Raw genomic sequence first — 23,379 nt, 5'->3', positions numbered from 1 at the left:
GTTTGATCCCTGGTCGGGGAACAAAGATCCCTCCTGCAGGCCACACAGTACCACCAAAACAAACAAACAAACAAAACCCCCACAAAATGGTAATAATGTAAGGTGAAGGACTTGTTATCTAACCCTATTGTGTAAACATTCAGCAACATATATGTGTATCAAATCATCACATTGTATATCTTAAATTTATACAATGTTATATGTCAGTTATATCTCATCAAAGCTGGAGAAAAAAAGAATTGACATATCTGTTTCCCTAATAGATTATGAAAGCCTTGAGGACAGAATCTGATTCATTGTCTCCCATTGTCCAATTTAGTCTCAGGCATTTATTTAGTAGGCAACAATAATTGTTCATCAAAGGGGCAGCCTAGGGAGAGGAAAGCATAACAGCTAATCTCTCTGGGCCTCAGATCCTCCTTTTTACAATAAGGATAATGTTTCCTTGCCTGCCAGGAAGCTGAAGGAGATGAGCTCACAAGTCATTTCCCAGATCCATGACCTAACGTCACAATTTCCCCTAGAGCAGAGCCCGGTATCAGAAATGTTGAGAAGCACTGTGGTTTTGTCCTTCACCCCAAAGACATTTGATCTTACTTTAAGAAGCCAACAGGTGTAGCCATTCTGTCCCTGCAAAAGGCCATACTGAGCTATCTTTGGCCCGGAACAAGGCCCAGGCTGCTGGGAGATTAGTGTTTGGCTGGCGGAATGTCAGGGAAGGTCTGGGCTGAACAGGTTATTAAGCCCCCGCCTTCCCCTGCCAGTGTGCTATGGGAGGTGCACTTTCTTCCACAGCCAGGCTGGGAATTTTCCTCATCCTTGTCAGAGCAGATTTCTCCTGGCGACTACCATGTGCATGTTCTTGGAAGCCCAATAGGAAAGTTTTGCTTAAGTTTACTCAGGAACTGAAAATTGACAGGCAAGTGAGTGCTGAGTGAAAATATTCTTTCTTTAGCGAGCACAGCTGCCCACCCTCAAGTTGGCAGAACTGGCACCATATCAGCAGAGGATCTGAGGGGGTGGCCTCCTCATCTAAAATATCCACCCCTCCACCTGTCATTCCACCATTAGATCTTAATTCCTCAGCGTCTCTAAGGAGGCTTTTCTGCTTCTAGAAACCCATTTGACATTCCAATTCCTCTGGAAAGTGCATTTTAGCTGGGATTAGTAATAGGAAGAAATAAATTCCTTAGCTTAGCATCAAGATACTATACAATCAGATGCTACTGACCTCTATAATTTTATCATCCACTACACTGACCCCCAAAGAACACTCCCTTTAGCCAAACTATTCTTTGAGCCTACCTTGCGTTTATTTCCCCCTCTGCCTGCTGTTCACACAATTTCCCCTGCCTGGAATATTCGGCAACCCACCTTCCCCTAGTCTGTCTCTCTTCCTTTTCTTTTTCTTTCTTCTTTTTTTTAATGGCTGCGTCAGGTCTTAGTTGAGGCATGCGGGATCTTTCGTTGCGGCTCACAGGCTTCTCTCTAGTTGTGGCGTGCTGGTTTTCTCTCTCTAGTTGTGGCGAGTGGGCTCCAGAGTGCATGGGCTCTGTAGTTTGCAGCACGTGGGCTCTCTCATTGAAGTGCGCAAGCTCAGTAGTTGTGGCGCACGGGCTCCATTGCCCCACTGCATGTGGGATCTTAGTTCCTGCACCAGGGATTGAACCCGTGTCCCCTGTATTGGAAGGCGGATTCTTTACCACTGGACCACCAGGGAAGTCCCTCTCTTCCTTTTCTCAGTAGACATTTATTTATCACCTACTACAGTGAAGCACTGTGTCAGGTTTTTTGTTTTTAATTGTTCACAGAGCCCAGAGCAAAGCTAGGCACATAGCGGGCAAACAATAAACCCAAGGTCAAACTTGCCTTGTATTCTTTCCATCTCTAGAATTTGCTGAGTTATAATTTGGACATGCAGGTGGGTATGTATTGGTTTCTGCATCTCCCTTGTAAGCAAAACATAGAAGTGAAGGGCTCCCCTTGTGGCACAATGGTTAAGATTCCGCCTGCCAATGCAGGGGACACGGGTTTGAGCCCTGGTCCGGGAAGATCCCACATGCCATGGAGCAACTAAGCCTGTGCGCCACAACTACTGAGCCTGTGCTCTAGAGCCTGCAAGCTACAACTACTGAAGCCTGCGCGCCTGGAGCCCGTGCTCTGCAATAAGAGAAGCCACCGCAATGAGAAGCCCTTGCACCGCAACGAAGAGTAGCCCCCGCTTGGTGCAACTAGAGAAAGCCCGCACACAGCAATGAAGACCCAACACAGCCAATAAATAAATAAATAAAATATATAAAAAAAAGTGAAAAACAGAATTTTAAAAGATAACCATTGAAAGTATCACTCTTCATTTAAAAAATACTGAGTATGCCTGCTATGAGCTAGAAATTCAGACATGAAAAGACATGCTCCCCTTGTGTCTAGAAGCTTACAGTCCCATGGGGAGGGGCAGGCAAAAACACTAATGATTTTGGAGAAAATAAAGCACTATGTTTGGAGTTAGGGAGACCTGGGTTTTAATCCTGACTCTGCAACTTGTTAGCAGTATGTTTTGAATTAACTCTTTCTGAGGAGTGATGATGATGATGATGATGATGGTACTTCAGAGTTGCTGTGGAAAGTAAAGTAATTTCTATAAAACATCTTGCACTGGGCACTTCACATGGGCTCAATAAATATTCGTTTTCCTTCTTTTCTCTTTAAACCACAAGTATTTACAGAGTCACTCCTCTGAGTCTCATGAGGGCTAGACCATGAGGGAATTTAGAACAAGTACCAGCTGTGATTTTCTGCTAATTTATAGTCTGTTAGAGTAGCAAGATCCACACATATGAAGAGTTAATAATACTGTGAGACTGGATTAAGGAGGGCTGGGATTCCCTGGAGAGGTGGGCCTGGAGAGGAGGTGAGATCTACGTTGTGGAAGTGTAGGTATTGGGCGGATAGTGAAGGTAGGGAGTCATGAAGGTCTTGCGATGCAGGAGTGGAGGGGCTCCAATGGGTAGGAGAGATAAATAAAGTGGAGCAGGTAGTACGAACTGGACTGTGGAGGGCTTTGAGAAAAAGTCAGAGTTATTTTATGCTTATTTTCAAAGTACCGTGTTGATTTTTGAACAGAGTGTGTTCAAAAAAGTGTGTTTTAAAAATATAATTTCTCTATACATGTAAAACGTACTTAATCTATAAAGGATGGATATACAATTGTCTTTGAAGGAGACATTTATGCATTAAGTGAGGTCTCTGACCTTGAGGACCAATGAAGTTTGGGTACAAGGTGTGTGTGGGGTGTCCTATTCTTTTTTTTTTTTTTTTTATTCAAACAGGGTGTCCTGTTCTTCATCAGACAGTAATGGTCCTAGGTCTTTCTACTTCCCCAACTATGCAATTACCAGAATGAAAACAAATCTCTTCCAAGGGGAAGGAAGGCAATTCTTTGCCAGTCCATATTCTTCCTGCTTAGTAGTGCTCTAACATCCCATGTGTACTAGTTTGTTAGGCCTGCTCTAGGACAGTACCGTAGACTGGGTGATTTAAACAACAGAACTCTCACAGTTCAGGAGAAGTCCAAGATCAAGGTGTTGGCAGCATTGTTTTTTGTTTTTTTTCCTGAGACTTCTCTCCTTGGCTTACAGATGGCTATCTTCTCCCTTTATCTTCACATGGTCTTTCCTCTCTCACTAATGTTCTTATAAGGACCTAAGTCATATTGGATTACTGCTCACCCCAGTGACCTCATTTAACCTTAATTACCTCTTTAAAGAAACTGTCTCCAAATACAGTCACATTCGGTAATACTACTAGTGGTTAGGACTTCAGCATATGAATTTGAAGGAGACATAATTCAGCCTGTAACGCCACCCTAGAAATTCAGTCTTCTCTTGTAAGTTATTATATTCATATTTATATATCTTGGAGTCCTCTCTTAAAGCATACAGCTTTCAATATCCCAGCTCTAAATGCTTTGTTCAAACTTTTTTTTTTTTTTTTTTGGCTGCGCTGCGGGGCATGAGGGATCTTAGTCCTTAGTTTTCTTAGTTCCCTGACCAGGGATCAAACCCGCACCCCTTGCAGTGGAAGCGTGGAGTCTTAAACACTGGATTGCCAGGGAAGTCCCTGTTTAAACATTTTTTAAATCATAAAAGACTTGAGTATTAAAGGTAATTTGAAAATACAGAAGTGAAAATGAGAAAATATTAGCTACAATCCCATTATCTAAACATGGTCCATATTAATATTCTTTTGATGTATTTTTATAGCTTTTCCTATGCACAGTGTTCTTACATAGTTACATTCACTCAGCAGATTTGGTTCTGGCTTTTTATACCTAGCAGTATATAGCCAGCATTTCCCCATGTCCTGGCATGTTCTTTGTAAATGTTATTTATAAAGACTGCATAGTGTGGGATCTAGTAAGAATGCCATAATTTACTTAACCATTCCTCTACAGTCAGACGTGGAAGATGCTTCCAATTTTTTGCTGTTATAAATAAAGCTGTGAGAAACGTTTTTTTCCGCATAACAATTTTTCCATATTTAAAATTATTTCCTTAGGGCAGAGTACCAGAATTGCTTTGGATGAAGGAGTTTTAATATAACTTTTTGCTTTCCAAAGGGTTTATGCCAACATATATTTCTATTAGGCAAATAAGAGAGTGCCTCTTTTATGAAACACTGATTAGCATTAAGTAACACCATTATTTTCACTCTTTATTAATTTGGTAGGCAAAATGCATATTATTGTTATAACTTTCAACTTAAAGAATTGTGAGTCAAACATCTTCCCATATGTTTGTTGATGGGCTCTATTCCCTCTTTTAGGAATTGTTGGTATGCTTTGTCCTATTATCTACAGAAATTTCAGGTTCTCAATTTGTATGAGCTTTTTTTAAAAAAATATATTTACCTATTAATTTATTTGTTGCACTCGGTCTTAGTTGCGGCAGGCAGGTGCCTTAGTCACGGCTCCAGGGCTCCTTAGTTGCGGCAGGTGGGCTCCTTAGTTGTGGCATGTGAACTCTTAGTTGCAGCATGCATGTGGGATCTAGTTCCCTGACCAGGGATTGAACCCAGGCCCCCCCCCCTGCATTGGGAGTGCAGAGTCTTATCCACTGCGCCACCAGGGAAGTCCCTGTACGTGGTTGTTTGTTTGTTTGTTTGCGGTACGCAGGCCTCTCACTGTTGTGGCCTTTCCCGTTGCAGAGCACAGGCTCCGGACGCGCAGGCTCAGTGGCCATGGCTCACGGGCCTAGCCGCTCCACGGCATGTGGGATCTTCCTGGACCGGGGCACAAACCTGTGTCCCCTGCATCGGCAGGCGGACTCTCAACTACTGTGCCACCAGGGAAGCCCATGTACGAGGTTTTTTAATGGTAAAAATATTAGACATTCAAAAATTTGTTTCCTCCATCTATTATCTTTTTTCTAATGTTACATAAAGAACTTTTCTATTTAAGAGTTGTTTTATCTGTTGATTGCTTCCTTTCTGCTTCTCCATGGCTTGAATATTTATTTCTGTTTCCTTCAAGCGTTTCTATTTTATTTATTTATTTAAATTAAAGTTTTAAAATTTATTTATTTTATTTTGGCTACACTGGGTCTTCGTTGCGGTGTGTGGGCTTCTCTAGTTGCAGTGTGCAGGCTCTCTAGTTGTGGCGTGTGGGCTTAGTTGCCCCATGGCATGTGGGATTTTAGTTCCCTAACCAGGGATCAAACCCATGTACCCTGCATTGGAAGGTGGATGCTCAACCACTGGACCACCAGGGAAGTCCCAAGGTTTCTATTTTAAAAATATGACAGTTCTTGTTCACTAAATCAGGCTGTTTTTTTTGACTAAACCAAGCTGAGTGGCGGCCTGGTTTAGTGGAAAGAGCAGGCTTTGAAGTCATAGTTTAGAATACTGGGTCTGCTATTTAAGGTGTCCTCTCCTCTCTGTTCTGTAAAATCTGAATATCTACCTTGAATATTTGTAATTGGGATAAAAATAAGATGGACATATATATAGCACTGTGCCTGAAGACAATAAATATTTACCGCCTTATCTTTAAACCATTTTGGTACAGAGTGCAGTGTAGCTCTAAATCTTTCCCCCAGATTGGTAATAAATTGTCTCACTACTTACTTTTTTTTTTTAATATTTATTTATTTATTTGGCTGCGCCGGGTCTCAGTTGCCCCAGGCAGGATCTTCGTTGCCGCATGGGGGATCCTTTTTTTTTTTTAGTTGTGGCATGCAGACTTCTTAGTTGTGGCATGAATGCAGGATCTAGTTCCCCAACCAGGGATCGAACCCAGGCCCCCTGCACTGGAGCTCGGAGTCTTACCCACTGGACCACAAGGGAAGTCCCATCTCACTACTTACTGTTTTTTTCTTTTTATTTATTTAGTTTTGGCCGCATTGGGTCTTCATTGCTGCGCGTGGGCTTTCTCTAGTTGCAGTGAACGGGGGCTACTCTTAATTGTGGTGCACGGGTTTCTCATTACGGTGGCTTCTCTTGTTGCAGAGCACGGGCTCTACGCGCGCAGGCTTCAGTAGTTGTGGCACGCAGGCTCAGTAGTCGTGGTTTATGGGCTCTAGAGCACAGGCTCAGTAGTTGTGGCACACGGGCTTAGTTGCTCTGCGGCATGTGGGATCTTCCCGGACCAGGGCTCGAACCCGTGTTCCCTGCATTGGCAGGCGGATTCTTAACCACTGTGCCACCAGGGAAGTCCGTTCCTTACAATTCTTATGGTCCAATTATTTTCTGAGGACTTTCATAGGCAGTATCTTGTATGAACCTGACAATGCATTATAAAGTAAGCAGAATTTAGCTCCTTTATATAGATGAAGAAACAAGTTTAGAAAGGACAAGTTATTAATTAGTAGAGTTAGGAAGGAACTGGACTTTTAATTTTATTTATTTATTTATTTATTTTTGGCTGTGTTGGGTCTTCGTTTCTGTGCGAGGGCTTTCTCTAGCAGCGGAGAGCGGGACCACTCTTCATCGCGGTGCGCAGGCCTCTCACTGTCGCGGCCTCTCTTGTTGCAGAGCATAAACTCCAGACGCACAGGCTCAGTAGTGTGGCTCACGGGCCTAGTTGCTCCGCGGCATGTGGGACCTTCCCAGACCAGGGCTGGAACCCGTGTCCTCTTAATTGGCAGGCAGATTCTCAACCACTGAGCCACCAGGGAAGCCCAGGAACTGGGTTTAAAGAAACAAGGCACAACAGTGTTACCAGGGAGTCTTTTTGGCTATTCCACACAGGTCTCACACAGACTCATTCACACATTAACTGTTTGTTTACTACTTTCAAAGGTCAGCATGCCCACACAGTTTAGCTGGCTCTGGGCATAAACATACCTCAGAAACTGACGGTATATTGTAAATTGTCATTGTCACTGTACTAATTTTCAGCCAAACAAACAGCATATGGTCCTCTGGTTAATAACACATTCACATCTCTTGTGGAAAAATCTTCATGAGAGGCCAAATTTTAATCAGAAGGTTGTTGGTGACATGGAAATTTCAGGGTATCTTTATGACTAATAGGCATGGAGCCCCCATTTCTATCTGCCAAATGCAGAGATCTGCCAAAGGGACCAAAATATTCCATGTGCCGGTCAGGTCACCCTTTTCCCTGCATGGTGTACATTTTTGCTTAAGGTTTTTTTTTTTTTTAAAGATTCTATATAGACCATTCTTTCCGAGTTATCACATTCTTCATGCAGGGTATACTGTATTTGATTATGACCATTTATTTTACTGTAAGTGAGTAGATTAGGTTTGAATTGTGATTAGCTTTATCTAGGTTGTGACAATTCTTTGGAATTTATACACTTTGATTCTACCTTCCTAAATGTCAGCCACCTATTACTGACTTTTTCTGAAATGGGCCTCATTTAAAAATGACTGATTTCACTCACCTACCTTAGGTACAGACTTGAAAATAAAAAACCCAGGCTTCTGAGAATTTCTCCAGTGTATTTTCCATCACATTAAAATGCTCTCACTTCAGTCCAGCCAAGAGCAATTAAACAAAAACTAGTGAAAGGGATGGTGATGTTCTTTGCAGTTACAGGATGTGAAATTAGTTTCAGAGTCGATGTCTCAGTCAGGCTGGGTAGAACAGGGTGGTAGTAATATCCCTTAGGGGAGATTATTTTGAGAGGATAGTTCTATTGCATCCAGGTGGTAATAACTTTATTCAGTGAGGTTTTAGGACTTTGACGCCCTTATTTTTCCCACTGATCCTAGGTCTTAGGTAGGACTTCCTCCTTGATGAATGATAATTTAGTGAAAGCACCCAGTGCAGTAAGCCTGGAATAGAAAGACAGATTAAAAAAATATTTATTTAGGTCTGTGTTAGGTTTTCGTTGCTGTGCGTGGGCTTTCTCTAGATGTGGTGAGCAGAGGCTACTCTTTGTTGGGGTACACGGGCTTCTCATTTGCGGTGGCTTCTCTTGTTGCAGAGCATGGGCTCTAGGCGCGTGGGCTTCAGTAGTTGTGGCATCAGTAGTTGTGGCACACAGGCTTAGTTGCTCTGCGGCATGTGGGATCTTCTCGGACCAGGGATTGAACCCGTGTCCCCTGCATTGGCAGGCAGATTCTTAACCACTGCCCCACCAGGGAAGCCAGACAGATGTTTTAAAATATATTAACGAGAGGAAATTGAGGTCTGGAGAGGTAACATAGCATGTACAAGCTAACACATGGTCTCTGGTCTCTCTCTTTTTAAAATAAATTTATTTATTTTTGGCTGCGTTGGGTCTTCGTTGTTGCGTGCAGGCTTTCTCTAGCTGTGGTGAGAGGGGCCTACTCTTCCTTGCGGTGAACGTGCTTCTCATTGCGTGACGTCTTTTGTTGCGGAGCACGGGCTCTAGGCATGCGGGTTTCAGTAGTTGTGGCACTTGTGCTCGGTAGTTGTGGCTCGTGGGCTCTAGAGTGCAGGCTCAGTAGTTGTGGTGCACGGGTTTAGTTGCTCCGCGGCACGTGGGATCTTCCTGAACCAGGGATTGAACCTGTGTCCCCTGCATTGGCAGGTGGATTCTTAACCACTGTGCCACCAGGGAAGTCCCTGGTCTCTCTTTTCTTAAAAGTTAATCTTTAATTAAAACACCAGTACTACTCCGTGTAGAAAATTAAAACATTATAGATTTGACTAGCACCCTCAATCACAACCCTCTTTCCCACTTCTCAGATACAGCTGTTATCAGGTTTGTATACATCCTTTTGGAAGTGTTTTCTTATGCTCTTTTCATCAAGTCTTTGCTTCTCAAGGGTAATTTTCATCTTAGACTCTCCCACACCTTTCGGTAGGGCAGGAATACAAAAAGGAGAAAGACTGAATTGACCAGACAAAATCCTAGCTTACTGTCAAAAGAGAGATAAGATACATCTACACATGAATGGTCATGATAATAAGTTGTTTGTTAAGGGCACAGCCTGAGCATTCTTTGATCAATGCAGATGAATAACAAAGGCTTCCCCTGAACTGAGCAGGACATTAAGGTTTCAAGTGTTTTTCATCAAGTAATTTAATCTGTAACTAGTCTATTATTGAAACTAGCAAGTTAGTAATTAGCATAGTGCCCTACACAAAGATCACTCACTATATGCTAACTTCCTTCTCACCTTTACTTAGACATGTTGTGCCCAAAGGATGCATACAGGGTGTGAAAATAATTACTAATACTTACTGAAGGTTTATTCTGTGCCAAAGTGGTAGTTCACGTAATCTCATTTAATTTCACAAGCAGGTGAAGTGGTGTTATCACAAAGAAAAGCTCGAATTGAGGTAAGGCCTGGTGGACTCCAAAGTTCGTGTGTCTAACCAGTCTCAGATACTGCCTTTGAGGATCAAATAGGCCAGTAAATGAGAAAATACTTTAAACTCTAAAATACTATGCTACAATTATAAACCATTATCTTCTTTTTATGCCTAATTCCTGGAGTTAAAACAGGTGAGGTCATTTTGCAAGGCGGGTTATTCATTGTTTGGAGATAGAAAACCTGGTTTGGGTCTCTTCAGCCAGCAAACCGAATGATTTCCCTACGCTTAAAACCGGGACAATCCCTTCCTCAAAGAGTTGATTCTGTGATTTAATAACAGTGGTTGTATAAACGACCGACAACGAGTGGGCTTTCAATAAATGTGTTTTCAGGCATAAGGGGCTTGGGGGTGCAGAATTCGAGCCCACATTCAACAGGGCCGACGCTGCGAGGCTCCTCCCGCCCAGTGGAGGTGCTGCTTGAAGCCAGGTGGGTGCCGCGGCAACCTTCGCGGGCCGTTGGCATTTTCCCGCGCAGGAGGGCGGGGCGGAGCGTGGGCCCGGCAACGTGGTAGCGGAACCCCACGCCCCCGCCGGGACTACATCTCCCAGTAGGAACCACGCTCAGCCACCTGGCGGTGTCCACGGTTATTAGTCTCAGATGCTAACCCTGTCCACTTTCCGTCTCGGCCTTCCGTCGGTCCGAAGTCACAGGCGCACCATCTACGAACACGGGAGGGAAAGGATGTGGTGGTGGGTGCCTTTGCTGTGCAGCAGGTTGGGAGTCGTGGCCCCCTCGCACAACGTTTGGGAGGCTAGGGTCGTCTTGAGTGGTTGAACTATATCACGTGACGGGGGGAAAGCGGCCGCAGGGGAGTGACCTGCGGTGCCTTGAGAGGTCATCACAGAGCGACAACGCTGCTCTTGTGGGCATCCTGGATGCTGTGGGTAGTACGTCCCTGATAACTCCGAGTATGAGAAACTCCGTTAAATCTCCCTTGTTGGCTCCATCCGCGTACCTCCCCGCCCCACCTCGGAGCTGTTGGCCTCGCCTGGTGGGCGTCGGGGGCGGCTAAAGGAAGCGACGCGCTCCGTGGGCGGGCTGATGAGCCGCCGCAGCGAGCTAAGTGCAGCGGCCCCTCCTTCGCGCGTGACGTGGAGGTCACGTGACAGGTCGGACCGCCTCTGCCGCCGCCGCCGCTTTGTAAGAGGCACATTGGCAGGTAACGAACGGCGGCGGCGGCGGTGGGTCCCGAGTTCAGCGAGAGCAGCTGCGGTAATTGCCACCCTCTCTCTCTCTCTCCTTTCCCGTTCCAGGTCGCTGAGCGCTGCAGCTTGCGCTTCGTAGTCCTGGGTTCAGCTCTTCTTTCCTCCAGACTCCTTCATACTGCCCCAGCGCCCACCGTGAGGTCTGGCCGAACTTCCCTCGCCGGCTTCGTGCGTCCTCAGTTTGCCCAGGCCTGGGTGCTGTCCTTCCTCTCCCCCGCGGGTTGTCCTGTGCTCCTTCCTGCCTACCCGGATCCTTGGCGGCCCGGCTCCACCCAGCCCCAGGGGGCGCCTACCCCTCCCCCGCGTCGGGTTTCTGCCCTGGAGGGTGTGGTTTTCTCTCCCACCGTTGTCCCTCCCTGCCTGTCCGCTCGCGCTCCCGCGCCACGCTGTCGCTGACCACCTTTCCGCTTTCACGCCTGTCTCTAGTCCTGGGACTGGACATCTCAGAGCCCAACTTCTACACTCTCTAGCCTTTCCCGGCTACCCGGAGGCAAAGTTCAGTTCTGTTTCTCCTCATTCTGGAAGGCTTTGGTGTCGGACACTTGGGACTCAGTTTTCCTCCTCAGTCCTAGTTTCTGTAGTCTGGCTGTGTCACAGTTGTTCTTTAGCGTAGGTTTGAGAGGGGCTTTGTAATTAAAGCGCTCTCTTTTATAACATTATTCCAAATGTTATTTTTTAATTGGTGCATTGCATCTCAGTTTTCTTTGCCGTGGAATCGCTTTCCCACTCTGCTTTCCCACCTTTTCCCCTGGATTTTCAATCTAATTAGTTGTCCAGGCATTTCAGGTGCCATCACTAAACTCACCACTCTGGTCTTCGTTTATCCTTTTTCTCTCTAGGAGTTGATTCCATCATTATTCCTGTTATTTCCTGTTTGACATAGCCCTGTAGTTTACTTCCACCTCTGTTGGATATTGTTTCTACTTGTATCCGAGGTGTCTCCACCAGTATATAGGCTTACTTTCTTCTGCTCTTCTGTGCCCTAACAATTGAGAGCTGAGGTCTCCATAAGATATCCAAAGATCATCTTTTATTTGAAGGGCATATAATTCACTTTTCGGGTGAGCCCAGTTATTTTATATTTTCTCTTCGATTATGATAGTAATTTTCTAAACCAAGGGGTATGTCAGTAGTTAGTGTGTTCCTCACTTTTCACCATGAATTGTACATTCGTAATTTTTAGTGTCAGTTTGTCTAACAAAAGTGGAAGGAAGGTGAACATAATACCTAAGCTCTCCTATATCCTGGGGATTGGGCGACTCGGGTGGTGTCTGTCTCAGGAAAGGGAATAAATTCCACTCTCCGGAGATGGTAGGGTCTTCCAGTGCACCAGCGTCTCTTACCTACCTGCAGAGCCCCTTGGTTAGGGCTATCCTCCCATTGCTGTGGAGCCTTCATTTATCATTAGGCAGAAGTGATTAGTTCTCCCCACACTACGTTTCTGCTCGCTTGCAATGTGTTCCTCCTGGTTTTTCCTCCTTAAGGCTAGTTCACATGTGTAGTGAGATTTTTCCCCCGCCCCTGTCCTCTTGCTTCCCACAGCTCTGATTTTCTCCACCTGCTTCCTTGTTGTTTCTGACCTTAGATAATTAAAACGATTGAGAGAAGGCAGGTTTTTGTTGTGATTGAAATATGACTGGAAGTGGTGCCATGGGAATGAGGCCATGGGAAAGGGTTGTGGTAGTTGCCCCTCCTGCCTATTTCCTGCTGCTCTGGTTTCCTCTGGCCTCTCTCTTTAAATGTGGGAGGGACCAGCAGTAGTCACATGGAGCTGCCTTTAGAACCAGGCTGAAACAACAGTTAACACCTCTGCTTCCCTTTCCTCGTTAACTGGTGCAGCCTGTGCAGTGCTCACTAGGAGTGTCTCTTGGTATTAGCCTGAGTGACTTTTATTGTTTGGTGAGAAATGGTAGGAGAACATGGAGGAGAATGGGTTTATTTCAGTATCTGTGTTTTGATGGGAACTGGTTGCTCTCTCTACTCTCTTGAGTATAAACTACACATAGAGAGTATAAATCAGTCTTGAAGGTTTGAACTGGTCTGAAGTGAAGCCTTTACTTTTGAAGTGTTGATTCCTCAGTCCTTTTTTTTTTTTAATGACAACTTAACTGTTAAGATTTTGTTGTTGTTGTTATAAGACACTTTTTTTGGGGGGGGGTAAGTGTATTATAAAGGATTAATGCCTGCTCAAAAGAAATGGTCTGCATGAATTCACAGACTGTGAAGTTCCTTTGCTTTTAAACAAATCTATCTTGTGAGGCAACCGGTAAGTCAGCAATTATCAGTTAGCTCTTAGTTGTTAATTTGAGTATATGGAGTGTCCTTTAAAAGCTAAATAGTGTGGCACTGTCGTGTTGACTGGTGAGATGGTGGATCTCTGATAGAGCTTAGAAGCAGCTGTTTTCTCTTTTTTTCCCCCAAAAGGAGAGTAGAGATATAACTTGAAGTAAGGCAAAGACAGGAAATATCACTTGGAAGCCTGTGGTAGTTTTTGAAATATTTTTGATCCAACTATCAAATAAGTGTTTAGGGATGGAGTCCTTTTTCTTTTTTAAGTCCAAAGACCAAATTAGTTGGGTTTGTTTTGACAATTATAATGCAAACTTTGTATGCTGAAATTTCCTATTCTTTTTTTTAAAAATTTATTTTATTTTTTGGCCATGTCGCGCAGCATGTGGGATCTTAGTTCCCACACCAGGGATCAAACCTGCACCCCCTGCTGTGGAAGCCCAGAGTCTTAACCACTGGACCGCCAGGGAAGTCCCCCTCCTACCTTTTGTTTGTTTGTTTTCTTGACAGTGTTTCTTTCAAAGATGTGCCTCCTGTGCTTTTTTAAAGAAAGTTATTTTAGTTTTTTTTAAAAAAATATTTATTTATTTTTGTCTGCGTTGGGTCTTCGTTGCTGCAGCGGGCTTTCTCTAGTTGTGGTGAGCAGGGGCTACTCTTTGTTGCGGTGAGCAGGCTTCTTATTGTGGTGGCTTCTCTTGTTGTGGAGCACGGGCTTTAGGCGAGTGGGCTCAGTAGTTGTGGCTCGCGGGCTCTAGAGTGCAGGCTCAGTAGTTGTGGCACACAGGCTTAGTTGCTTTGCGGCATGTGGGATCTTCCCGGACCAGGGCTCGAACCTGTGTCCCCTGCATTGGCAGGCGGATTCTTAACCACTGCACCACCAGGGAAGTCCCATTATTTTAGTTGTGAAAATTCTTGGCCTAGGTATTGAAGAACAGGTTCGTGAATTTCTGGCTGACATGGCATGTGTACTACAGTGAGTTTCAATTTTCAGAAAACTCATTTTCATACTGGAGTTATGAGCTCAATTAAATTGGAACCCAGTTAACTATTTGGAATTAATTTATGAAACAGGGCTTGGACTAAGGAATAGGTGTTTCATTTTAGACTAGGCAATGCTCTACTTTTAAAGATTGTTAGGAATGTATTGCTTGTTTTTCTTCGTTTGGAACTCTAAAAATAAAAGAACGTATATTTGATTAGGTCAGAAATTTCATTATGAGAATATTTTCAAGGATTTGTAGACTAGAGAATTTCATTTGGATTTAGACCTGTTGCTGTAACTTTGTTTCTTGTGTTATAATTAACTTTTTAAGTAAGATGTCACATAGGAACTTACTCATTTAAAATTATGTTGTACATACACAAGCCAGTAATACTTTATTTGGCCGTGTCACAGCCTGTGGGATCTTAGTTCCCCGATCGGGGATCGAACACGTGCCTTCTGCAGTGGAAGTGTGAAATCCTAACCACTGGACTGCCAGGGAATTCCCCCCAAAATACTTCAGTGCTTTAATATTTACTCAAAAATTTTTACCTGTCTTAATCTTCTCATCAAATCAGTCCTAGATATACCTAAGAAGACTTTTGGAAGCTCAGAGTTGCTTCTCTTTATTAATGTCTTTCTCTCTGTGCCTTCTTTAATTCTTTCCATTCCCATCCTCCTTTCTGTTTTCCTCTTATTTCTCTCTTTCCCTTGTTTTCTCTTTCTCTCTCTCTCTCTTTTTTTTTGTTGCCTTCTTCTGTTCCTTCACCCCCCTACAAAAACACTCAAGTCTCAAGTGAGGAGGTTGTATTCCTTCTGACTTTCTTTGCCACCATAACATGCTGCTTCCCAAGCGAGCAGATGAAAACCTGAAATACCTTTGCAATCTCATGGGCTTGGGGAAGGTGTATAGTGCTGCCTGTATTGTGCATGTCTATGCAGCTGGAATGTGTGCTCTTTGAAGGGTGGGATTTTTCATTTGATAATAATATAATGTTTGTCATTGTCAGATCATAAGCAAGGGAATAAGTGGGCTTAAAAAATACAAGTTTAACTGAAATAGGGTCTGGGAAACAAGTGACTGGCTTTAGGATTGATTGACAAGCCTCACTTTAAGTTGTTTTCTATACCAAACCAGTTCCTCTCCCTCTCTTTTTTCAAGTTAATTTACAAATTTCCATTTTAAAGTTGGTTTTTGAGTCAGGCTGGCTGGCACTATTTTACATAAGAAAATACGTTTTAGAAAATTTGAAAAAAAAAGACTTAAAATGGTTTTAACATTTTAGTATAAATCCTTTTTTTCCCTACGTGAAGTGTATACCTTTTAAAAAATGAGATTGTACTTTGCATACTTACTGATTTTTTATTGAAAAATATAGAATACACACCAAAGGAGGTATATGAGGTAGAAAAACACGTGTAGAGTTTTCAAAAACTAGTTAAATGACCAACCAAGAAATGGAACATTAATGCTACCTAAAATCCCCATCTCCTAGATGTTACTTTTTCTCTTTCCCAGGGGTTATCATTACCCTATATTTTGACCTTATTATTTTTTAAAATAATGTTTACTTGGTATGTATCCATAAACAATATATAGTTTAGTATTTCCCGTTTTCAATCTTGATCTAAATGGGATTGTATGATTTTCTGATACTTCTTTTGTATGTTTTAGATTCATCCACATTGATTCTTACAACTCTCCATCATTTTCAGTAGTGTGGTATTCCATTGTAAGGATATGCCACATCTTGTTCTATTGTGATGGATGTTCGTTTCATTTCCAGTTTTTTGCAATTACAAATTATACTCGTTCCCCTTGTGAACATTTGCACCCTACCTCAAAACAAGTATAGTAAACTAATTTGCTGAGACTATGTATAACTGAGAGTGGAATTTTTGGGTTGTGTGTGGGGTGTGTGTAACTTCACTAGGTAATCCCAAACTATTTTCCATAGTATTGTACAGTCGTTCTTAATTAGGCACCACATTTGAACCACAGAACACAGAAAGTTGAGTGACTATTTTCTCAGTTCTCTTGAGGATGTTCCATAGCTAGTATCATTCTAGACACCTACAGAAGAATTTAATTTGTACATACAATGGATACTATAGACATTAGAACTTAATTCTCAAGACCGAATGGGTAAGAGCTCCACATCCTTGCTAACATTTGGTAGTGATTTAATTTTTAGTTTTAGCCAATTCTAGCGGGATGTTTTAGGTAGATCTTTTATGAACACCACACGGCTGGATTTTGCTTTTCAATACAGGCTGCCAACTGCTCTTTTAACTGGAGCATGGAGACCATTCATGTTTATGGTAATTATGGATGTTTTGGATATATTTCTGCCATACCTTTTTTAAAAAAAATTATTTATTTTTGGCTGCATTGGGTCTTTGTTGCTGCATGCGGGCTTTCTCTAGTTGCAGTGAGCTAGGGGTTACTCCTCATTGCAGTGTGCGGGCTTCTCATTGCGGTGGTTTCTCTTGTTGCGGAGCACAGGCTCTAGGTGTGTGGACTTAAGTAATTGTGGCATGTGGGCTCCGTAGTTGTGGTTCACGGTCTCTAGAGCACAGGCTCAGTAGTTGTGGCACAGGGGCTTAGTTGCTGCCCAGCATGTGGGATCTTCCTGGAGGAGGGATTGAACCTGTGTCCCCTGCACTGGCAGGTGGATTCTTAACCACTGCGCCACCAGGGAAGTCCTGCCATACGGTCTTATGCTTGCCTGGTGTTTATTGTTTCTCTGTCCTTTTGCAGTTTTAATTCTTTTTTCTGTTTGCTTTCCTCCAATTAAAAAGTTTTTTCAAATCTATAAAATCTGAAAGAGTATAATGTGTACCTTTTAAGTAGAGTTACTACTTAATATTTTGCCACATTGACTTTTTTTTTTTTTTTTTTTTTTTTGCTGTACGCGGGCCTCTCACTGTTGTGGTCTCTCTCGTTGCGGAGCACAGGCTCCGGACGCGCGGGCTCAGCGGCCGTGGCTCACGGGCCCAGCTGCTCTGCGGCATGTGGGATCTTCCCAGACGGGCATGTGGGATCTTCCCGGACCGGGGCACGAACCTGTGTCCCCTGCATCGGCAGGCGGACTCTCAACCACTGCGCCACCAGGGAAGCCCTACATTGACTTTTTTCTGTATATACTCCACACATTATCTTCTGTGGCTAAATGATTTGAAAGTAAAATGCAAACATCTTGACATTTATGCCTAAATATTTCCTTAGCAAGTGTCTCTTTACAACAAAAAGCTTCTCTTACAAACAGCCACAATAACATTATTACACCTAGGAAAGTGAATAATTATTTAAAATATAATGTATAATGTCAGTAAAAATCTGATATAAATCCACATTCAGATTTTCCCAGTTGTTCAGAAAATGTCTTTTATAACTCCCTATTCAATCAGGGTTTCTGATTTACCCTATTTAGGTATTGTCACTGAAGTACACTACTGAATGATAATCCATTTCTTTCTTTTTTTTTTAAAGCTTAGGCTAGTATTTTTAGTACTTATTTATTTTGGCTGCACCAGGTCTTAGCTGCGGGATCTTCGTTGCAGCATGCATGCGGGATCTAGTTCCCTGACCAGGGATTGAACCCAGGCCCCCTGTATTGGGAGCACAGAGTCTTACCCACTGGACCACCAGGGAAGTCCTGATAATCCATTTCTTAACTGATTATTTTCTCAATTATTTGTAACTGCCAGTCAGATGATCTGATAAGCAAGAGGTAACTACTGCTGTTACTTAGTTAAGATAATTCTTGCAAATGTTAAGTAAATTGCAGTTTATTGTAGGATAAGTGTAATTTTCTTGGGCCATTGGAAGACTGAAAGTGTCCTATTACTCCTTTGCCCACCCCAAGTTTTGAAACACTGATGAAAGTTCCTTTTTGATGTGGGAATGAAGCTAAGCTATTACATTTATAAAAACTTTTTTAGATAGTATATTCTCATGATATTTTATTTCTCTGAAATGCTCAGAATGTAGGTTAATCCAAATTAGACCTGAATGACAGTTTTTTGTTGTTGTTAATGATATATGCTACTATACAGGTGTTTACTTGAACAAAGATTTATTGTTGCTACTTGTTAGCAACTGTTAGGTGCTAGGGATACAGATGAATAATGCACTGTCCCTGTTCTCTAGGTGCTTAATTCTAGTGGGAAGACAGTGCAGTTAGGAATGAGGATGCTGTTGGGAGTGACAGAGGAAAGCACTGCCAGTTGATTCCAGGTACTGGGCAAGTCTTCCTTGAGGTATTGGGAGTCTGAGCCTTACTTTTCCTGGGTTATTCCTGTAGGATCAATTATGGGCATATTCCTGAAGTTATAATTGTTTCTTTTGTTAAAACACTTGGAATGTTAAAACATTTTGAACGTTCAAAATTAAGTTTTATTGGAATTTGCTGTTATTTGGATTACCATATTATTGTTATCTTTTGTTGGCCTTGACTTAGTAGTTTATTTGTGGCAACTAGTAAAAGAGAAACAAAGTTATTCTTAATGTAATTTAGTCACATTAAACATTTTCTTTGGGGCAGTTTTTTATTGTAACTTAATGAATGTCTCAATTTTTCCCCTCCAATCAAGATCTCATTTTATTTTGATGAGAAATTTCCTGGTATAATATCAGTTACTTGGTGAAATGCTTCTTTGAATTGCTGAAGATCAGATGGCTTCTTAAAAAAATTCTTAGCTTATTTAGTACCTTTTTTTTAAAAAAAATAAATTTATATATTTATTTTTGGCTGCGTTGGGTCTTCGTTGCTGCACGCGGGCTTTCTCTAGTTGTGGCGAGCTGGGGCTACTCTTTGTTGTGGTACGCAGGCTTCTCATTGCGGTGGCTTCTCTTGTAGAGCACGGGGCTCTAGGTGTGTAGGCTTCAGTAGTTGTGGCTTGCGGGCTCTAAAGCGCAGGCTCAGTAGTTGTGGCACATGGGCTTAGTTGTTCTGCGGCATGTGGGATCTTCCCGGACCAGGGCTCGAACCCACGTTCCCTGCATTGGCAGGCAGATTCCTAACCACTGCGCCACCAGGGAAGTCCCTATTTAGTACCTTTTTAATTCCTTGTGACTGGGTGTGCTAAGGTAATGGTGGAAAAAATACCCCTGTATATTACAGAACAATCCAGGTGTTGGTAACAGGAATAAAATCCTTGTTAGCTAAAGTAGACCATTTACTATTTTATTATCACAGAAGAACTTTCATTTTTTTAAAGGCAGTTTGAGCTGTTTAATTGTTCTAATGCTTATCTCACTTCATCAAAAGATCCTAGCTGTAATGGGATGTAACTAGCTTACCATGAATCAATTTATATACTCTGACGGTCTAGCCATCTGTAGGACAAAGAAATGACCAGGAAGCCTATAAAATTACACTAAGAACTCAAGCTGCTATTAAGTAGGGCTGTTTAGTATATCGTTAAGTGACCCTAAAACACCATGGAGTTATTATGGATGTCAAGTAAAGAGTAATTGCTGTTTACATTGAAGGACAGAAAATGAGAAAATGGGTGTTGGAGTGAGAGTTGGCCGTGGTGATAGTCGTACAGCTTCGTAAATTCTAAAAATCATTGAATTGTACACTTAAGAAGGGTGAACTACTCATTATACCACAGTAAAGTTATTTGAATTGTTTGAATAAATTGACAGTATTTTGAAATAGAATCAACAGAAAAGAAAGTGGTCAGTGTACATTAATCCGATAGTTGCTACCATTTATGGTAGCGATTAGGATCTAGGCTAAGCATCTGAGGTACATTATCTTCTTTGGTGCTCCTCACAGACTTGAGAAAGAGTAAAGTGGTCAAGGTTGCTTAATCTAGTAATTTTTGCGACTTCCAAGCCTGTGCTCCTAATCACAATACTGTACTACTTTACTTATGTGAAGTACTGCTATTGTGAATATAGCCAAGTGCTAGCTGGTAAGTCAAATAGTGTCCACATTTGTGGTACATAAGGCTGGGGTTTTGTACTGGATGGGGAATGAGGGATGGATATGCAAGTGGGGCCGTTGAACTCCTGTGCCTGGTTCCACTGGACTTAATTTCATTTTTATCTGTTTTATATGTTAGGGTTTAGTCACTGGTTTGGTTGGACTTGATTTCTGTGGTTTAAGAAACAAAAACAGCACACCTCCCTTTGCTTTAGTTTTTCATTCTGATTTTACTCGCTGTTCTAATCAGCGTGGTGAGCTGGCCTCTAAGCCCTCTGCCAACTTAGGTGCATCCTATGAGGAAGGTCAGGCACACAACACTGAGAAGTGGCAATTGATAGCACACCAGCACACCCTAAGAAGAGTGACAGGAAGCCTACAAAATTACACTTAAGAACTCAAGCTGCTATTAAGTAGGGCTGTTTAGTATATCGTTAAGTGACCCTAAAACACCATGGAGTTATTATGGATGTCAAATAAAGCGTAATTGCTGTTTACATTGAAGGACAGAAAATGAGAAAATGGGTGTCATGTTCAATATGCTGTTGAGAAAACATGTCTGTGGAGGTTGGAGGCAAAAAACAAAACAAAACAAAAAAACAGGTGCAATTTGGGAGAATGACAAGTGTAGGGATCAGAAAGGAATAAAGACCTTGTATTTATTTGTGATGGTTGGTGGTTTGTGAACAGAAGTTGATGGAGTTTAACAGTTAGCAGTAAGCAGTATTCTAAAAGATTAAACATTCCACTTTGACATCAGTTTCATAATTAAGATAGTTCAGACAGATAAATAAGGGTGTGACATTTCAGTGAAGTAGAGAAGAGGCAATTATTGATATTCTGGTTGATACAGATACCTTAGAAATTCTTAGAACCTTTGAGGCTTTAAGTACAGTGACCCTTAATTCAGGTACCTGTAGAAAGTTGATGGCAGAGAGAATGTAAAGGAAGGCATAGATTTAAGGCCTTAAATCCTTTATTACTTGAATATGGGTATAGGAAGAAATGGTGCACTAAAAGAATGGCTTAAAGGTTTTGAGCTCTGGAACACTTGAAAAATGCTGTTGGTTACTGGGAAAATTTTGGAAATCTTCAAATGAGGCAGTTTTGGATGAATTCCATTATAGGTGTAGCTATCTAATAGGCAGTTACCTGGAGGCTGAAGAGACAAAGTCTTTAGCTTTTGCTTTGAAGTTGGAGGTAATTATTGATGCCAGTAGGGCATAAAATTTCTGTGAGAAGAGAGAATGTGCTTAAGAATTGAACAATTTTGTTGTTTCAGGGGTGGGAGAAAGATGGGATGCCGCTTAGGATTTGAGAACAAAAGAACTAAGATGGTGTAGTGTCTTAAAAGCCAAGGGAAAAAGTTATACAATGTGTTGTATGCCAGAGACAGGTGAAAGAATGAGAACAAGAAAGATTCGACAATTATGTGGAGGTCAGTGGCGACATGGGGAAATAGTATCTTTCCTTCTGTTGCAGTGGTAGGGTGGTGGAAAGCAGACTGAAAGTTAAGGAGTTGTTTAGTGAGGAAATGGAGGCAGTGAGTGTATTCTTTTTGAGAAATATCGCTTATGTAGTCATTGCTTACAATTACATGCAGTTTCCAAGAGTACATGGAAGGTAATTTTTCTAAGCCATTGTTTTTGAAATTAATCTGGGTGTATAGAATAGTTGAACAGGTTTTGATGCACATCCTTGTGAGAAGGAAAAGGGTATGGAATATTTTCTCAATGTAGTCGTAGGAGAGTTCCTTATTAAGGAATTTTGTATTTGGTTTGAATGAAAACTGAGCCTGGTGCATAAGTGACAGGTGTGGTAACATTTAAATGGATTGTGTGACTATGTTTTGATGGATACATTCTTCAGGTAACTGACATTTTTTAAAAAGTTGCTTTTGGCATGAGTGAAACAATAATAAGGATGCCATTAGAATAAAACAAATACGCTGTAAAAGAAAAAAAAAAAGCCAAGCAATTCAAGACTTTATATCTTGAATATATGAGGAAAGCTGAAGAACTGTAATGAAAAGCTGTGGGTGTGAAGTACTTAAAAAATCAGTGTTTATATTTTTGGCTTATGATATAGCTGTTTTCAAATAGCTTAATAATGGATATACTGAACCTTTTACATCAATTGTGAAATATTTCTGTATTTGTAACAATTGAGTGCCAAATGTTTAAATGATTTGTGCAGATGTGAAAAATGAGAGTACTTGAAATATTTTATCTGTCTTCAGTAAGAATTGAAGATTTGTAATGTAATATTGTAAATCAACTAAGCTTCAATTAAAAAAATAAAAAGAATTGAAGATTTGTAAAGTTTTGTCTGTTGTGAAAGTATAGTTGGGATTTAATCACTTTTGGCAGTAAAAGCGATTATTATGTGAGAGGGGTTAGCAGAGATGCCGCTTTGCCCCAAAACCAAAACAATAAATTAATGTGAGATAATGGATTAAAACTTTTAAGTGATTAGGAGTTGAACTAGGTAACATTTTGAGTGTTGTTGAATAGGGCTATTTCCTGAAGTTCTTTTCACATCTTGGGGAGTTTGGAGATTTTCCTGTGTTGAGTATTGTTATGGCTTTTCTGTGCTTGAAAATAAGAAGCAAGAGTTAAACTGATATTACAGTTTAAGATAATGTTTTAGCTTAGAGTATCAAGAATCAAAAATCTTTGATTCTTTAATTTTTTTTAAATTTTATTTTTGGCTGTGTCGGGTCTTCGTTGCAGCACGCGGGGTTTTCATTGCGGCACGTGGGCGCTGTAGTTGTGGTGTGTGGGTTACAGAGTGCGTGGGCTCTGCAATTGAGGCACGCCTGGGCTCAGTAGTTGTGGTGCAGGCTTAGTTGCCCCGCAGCATGTGGGATCTTAGTTCCCCAACCAGGGGTCAAACCCATGTCCCCTGCATTGGAAGGCGGATTCTTAATCACTGGACCACCAGGGAAATCCTGAAAATCTTTGATTCTTGATCTTTGTAACTGGTTCTGGTCAATATGACTTGACTAAAAGAAAGACTTGGCTTATTGAACTTGTATCCTCAAGATTGGTAAGGTAGATTAGCCTATAGCTCGACACCTTCCCCTTTCTTTCTTTTTTTTTTTTTTAAATAAATTTATTTATTTTATTTATTTATTTTTGGCTGTGTTGGGTCT

At 41.8% G+C, this 23,379-nt stretch overlaps 1 protein-coding gene across 6 annotated transcripts in view; it reads left to right on the top strand.

Annotated features, from left to right (window-relative positions):
* The first annotated feature begins 10,946 nt into the window (after positions 1-10,946).
* UBAP2 (ubiquitin associated protein 2) overlaps positions 10,947-23,379 on the top strand; it is a 125,117-nt gene continuing 112,684 nt past the window's right edge. For all 6 annotated transcript variants that reach the window (XR_011377547.1, XM_070045754.1, XM_070045753.1 and 3 more), the window contains exon 1: positions 10,947-11,022. The gene's annotated coding sequence lies outside the window, so the exon portion shown is untranslated. The remainder of the gene's footprint in view (positions 11,023-23,379) is intronic.

The sequence above is a fragment of the Globicephala melas genome, chromosome 6 (genome assembly GCF_963455315.2).
Source record: "Globicephala melas chromosome 6, mGloMel1.2, whole genome shotgun sequence".
In the NCBI taxonomy this organism is placed as follows: Eukaryota; Metazoa; Chordata; class Mammalia; order Artiodactyla; family Delphinidae; genus Globicephala; species Globicephala melas.
The sequence above is the reverse complement of the archived record's forward strand: the minus strand, read 5'-3'. Positions and strand labels throughout refer to the sequence as shown.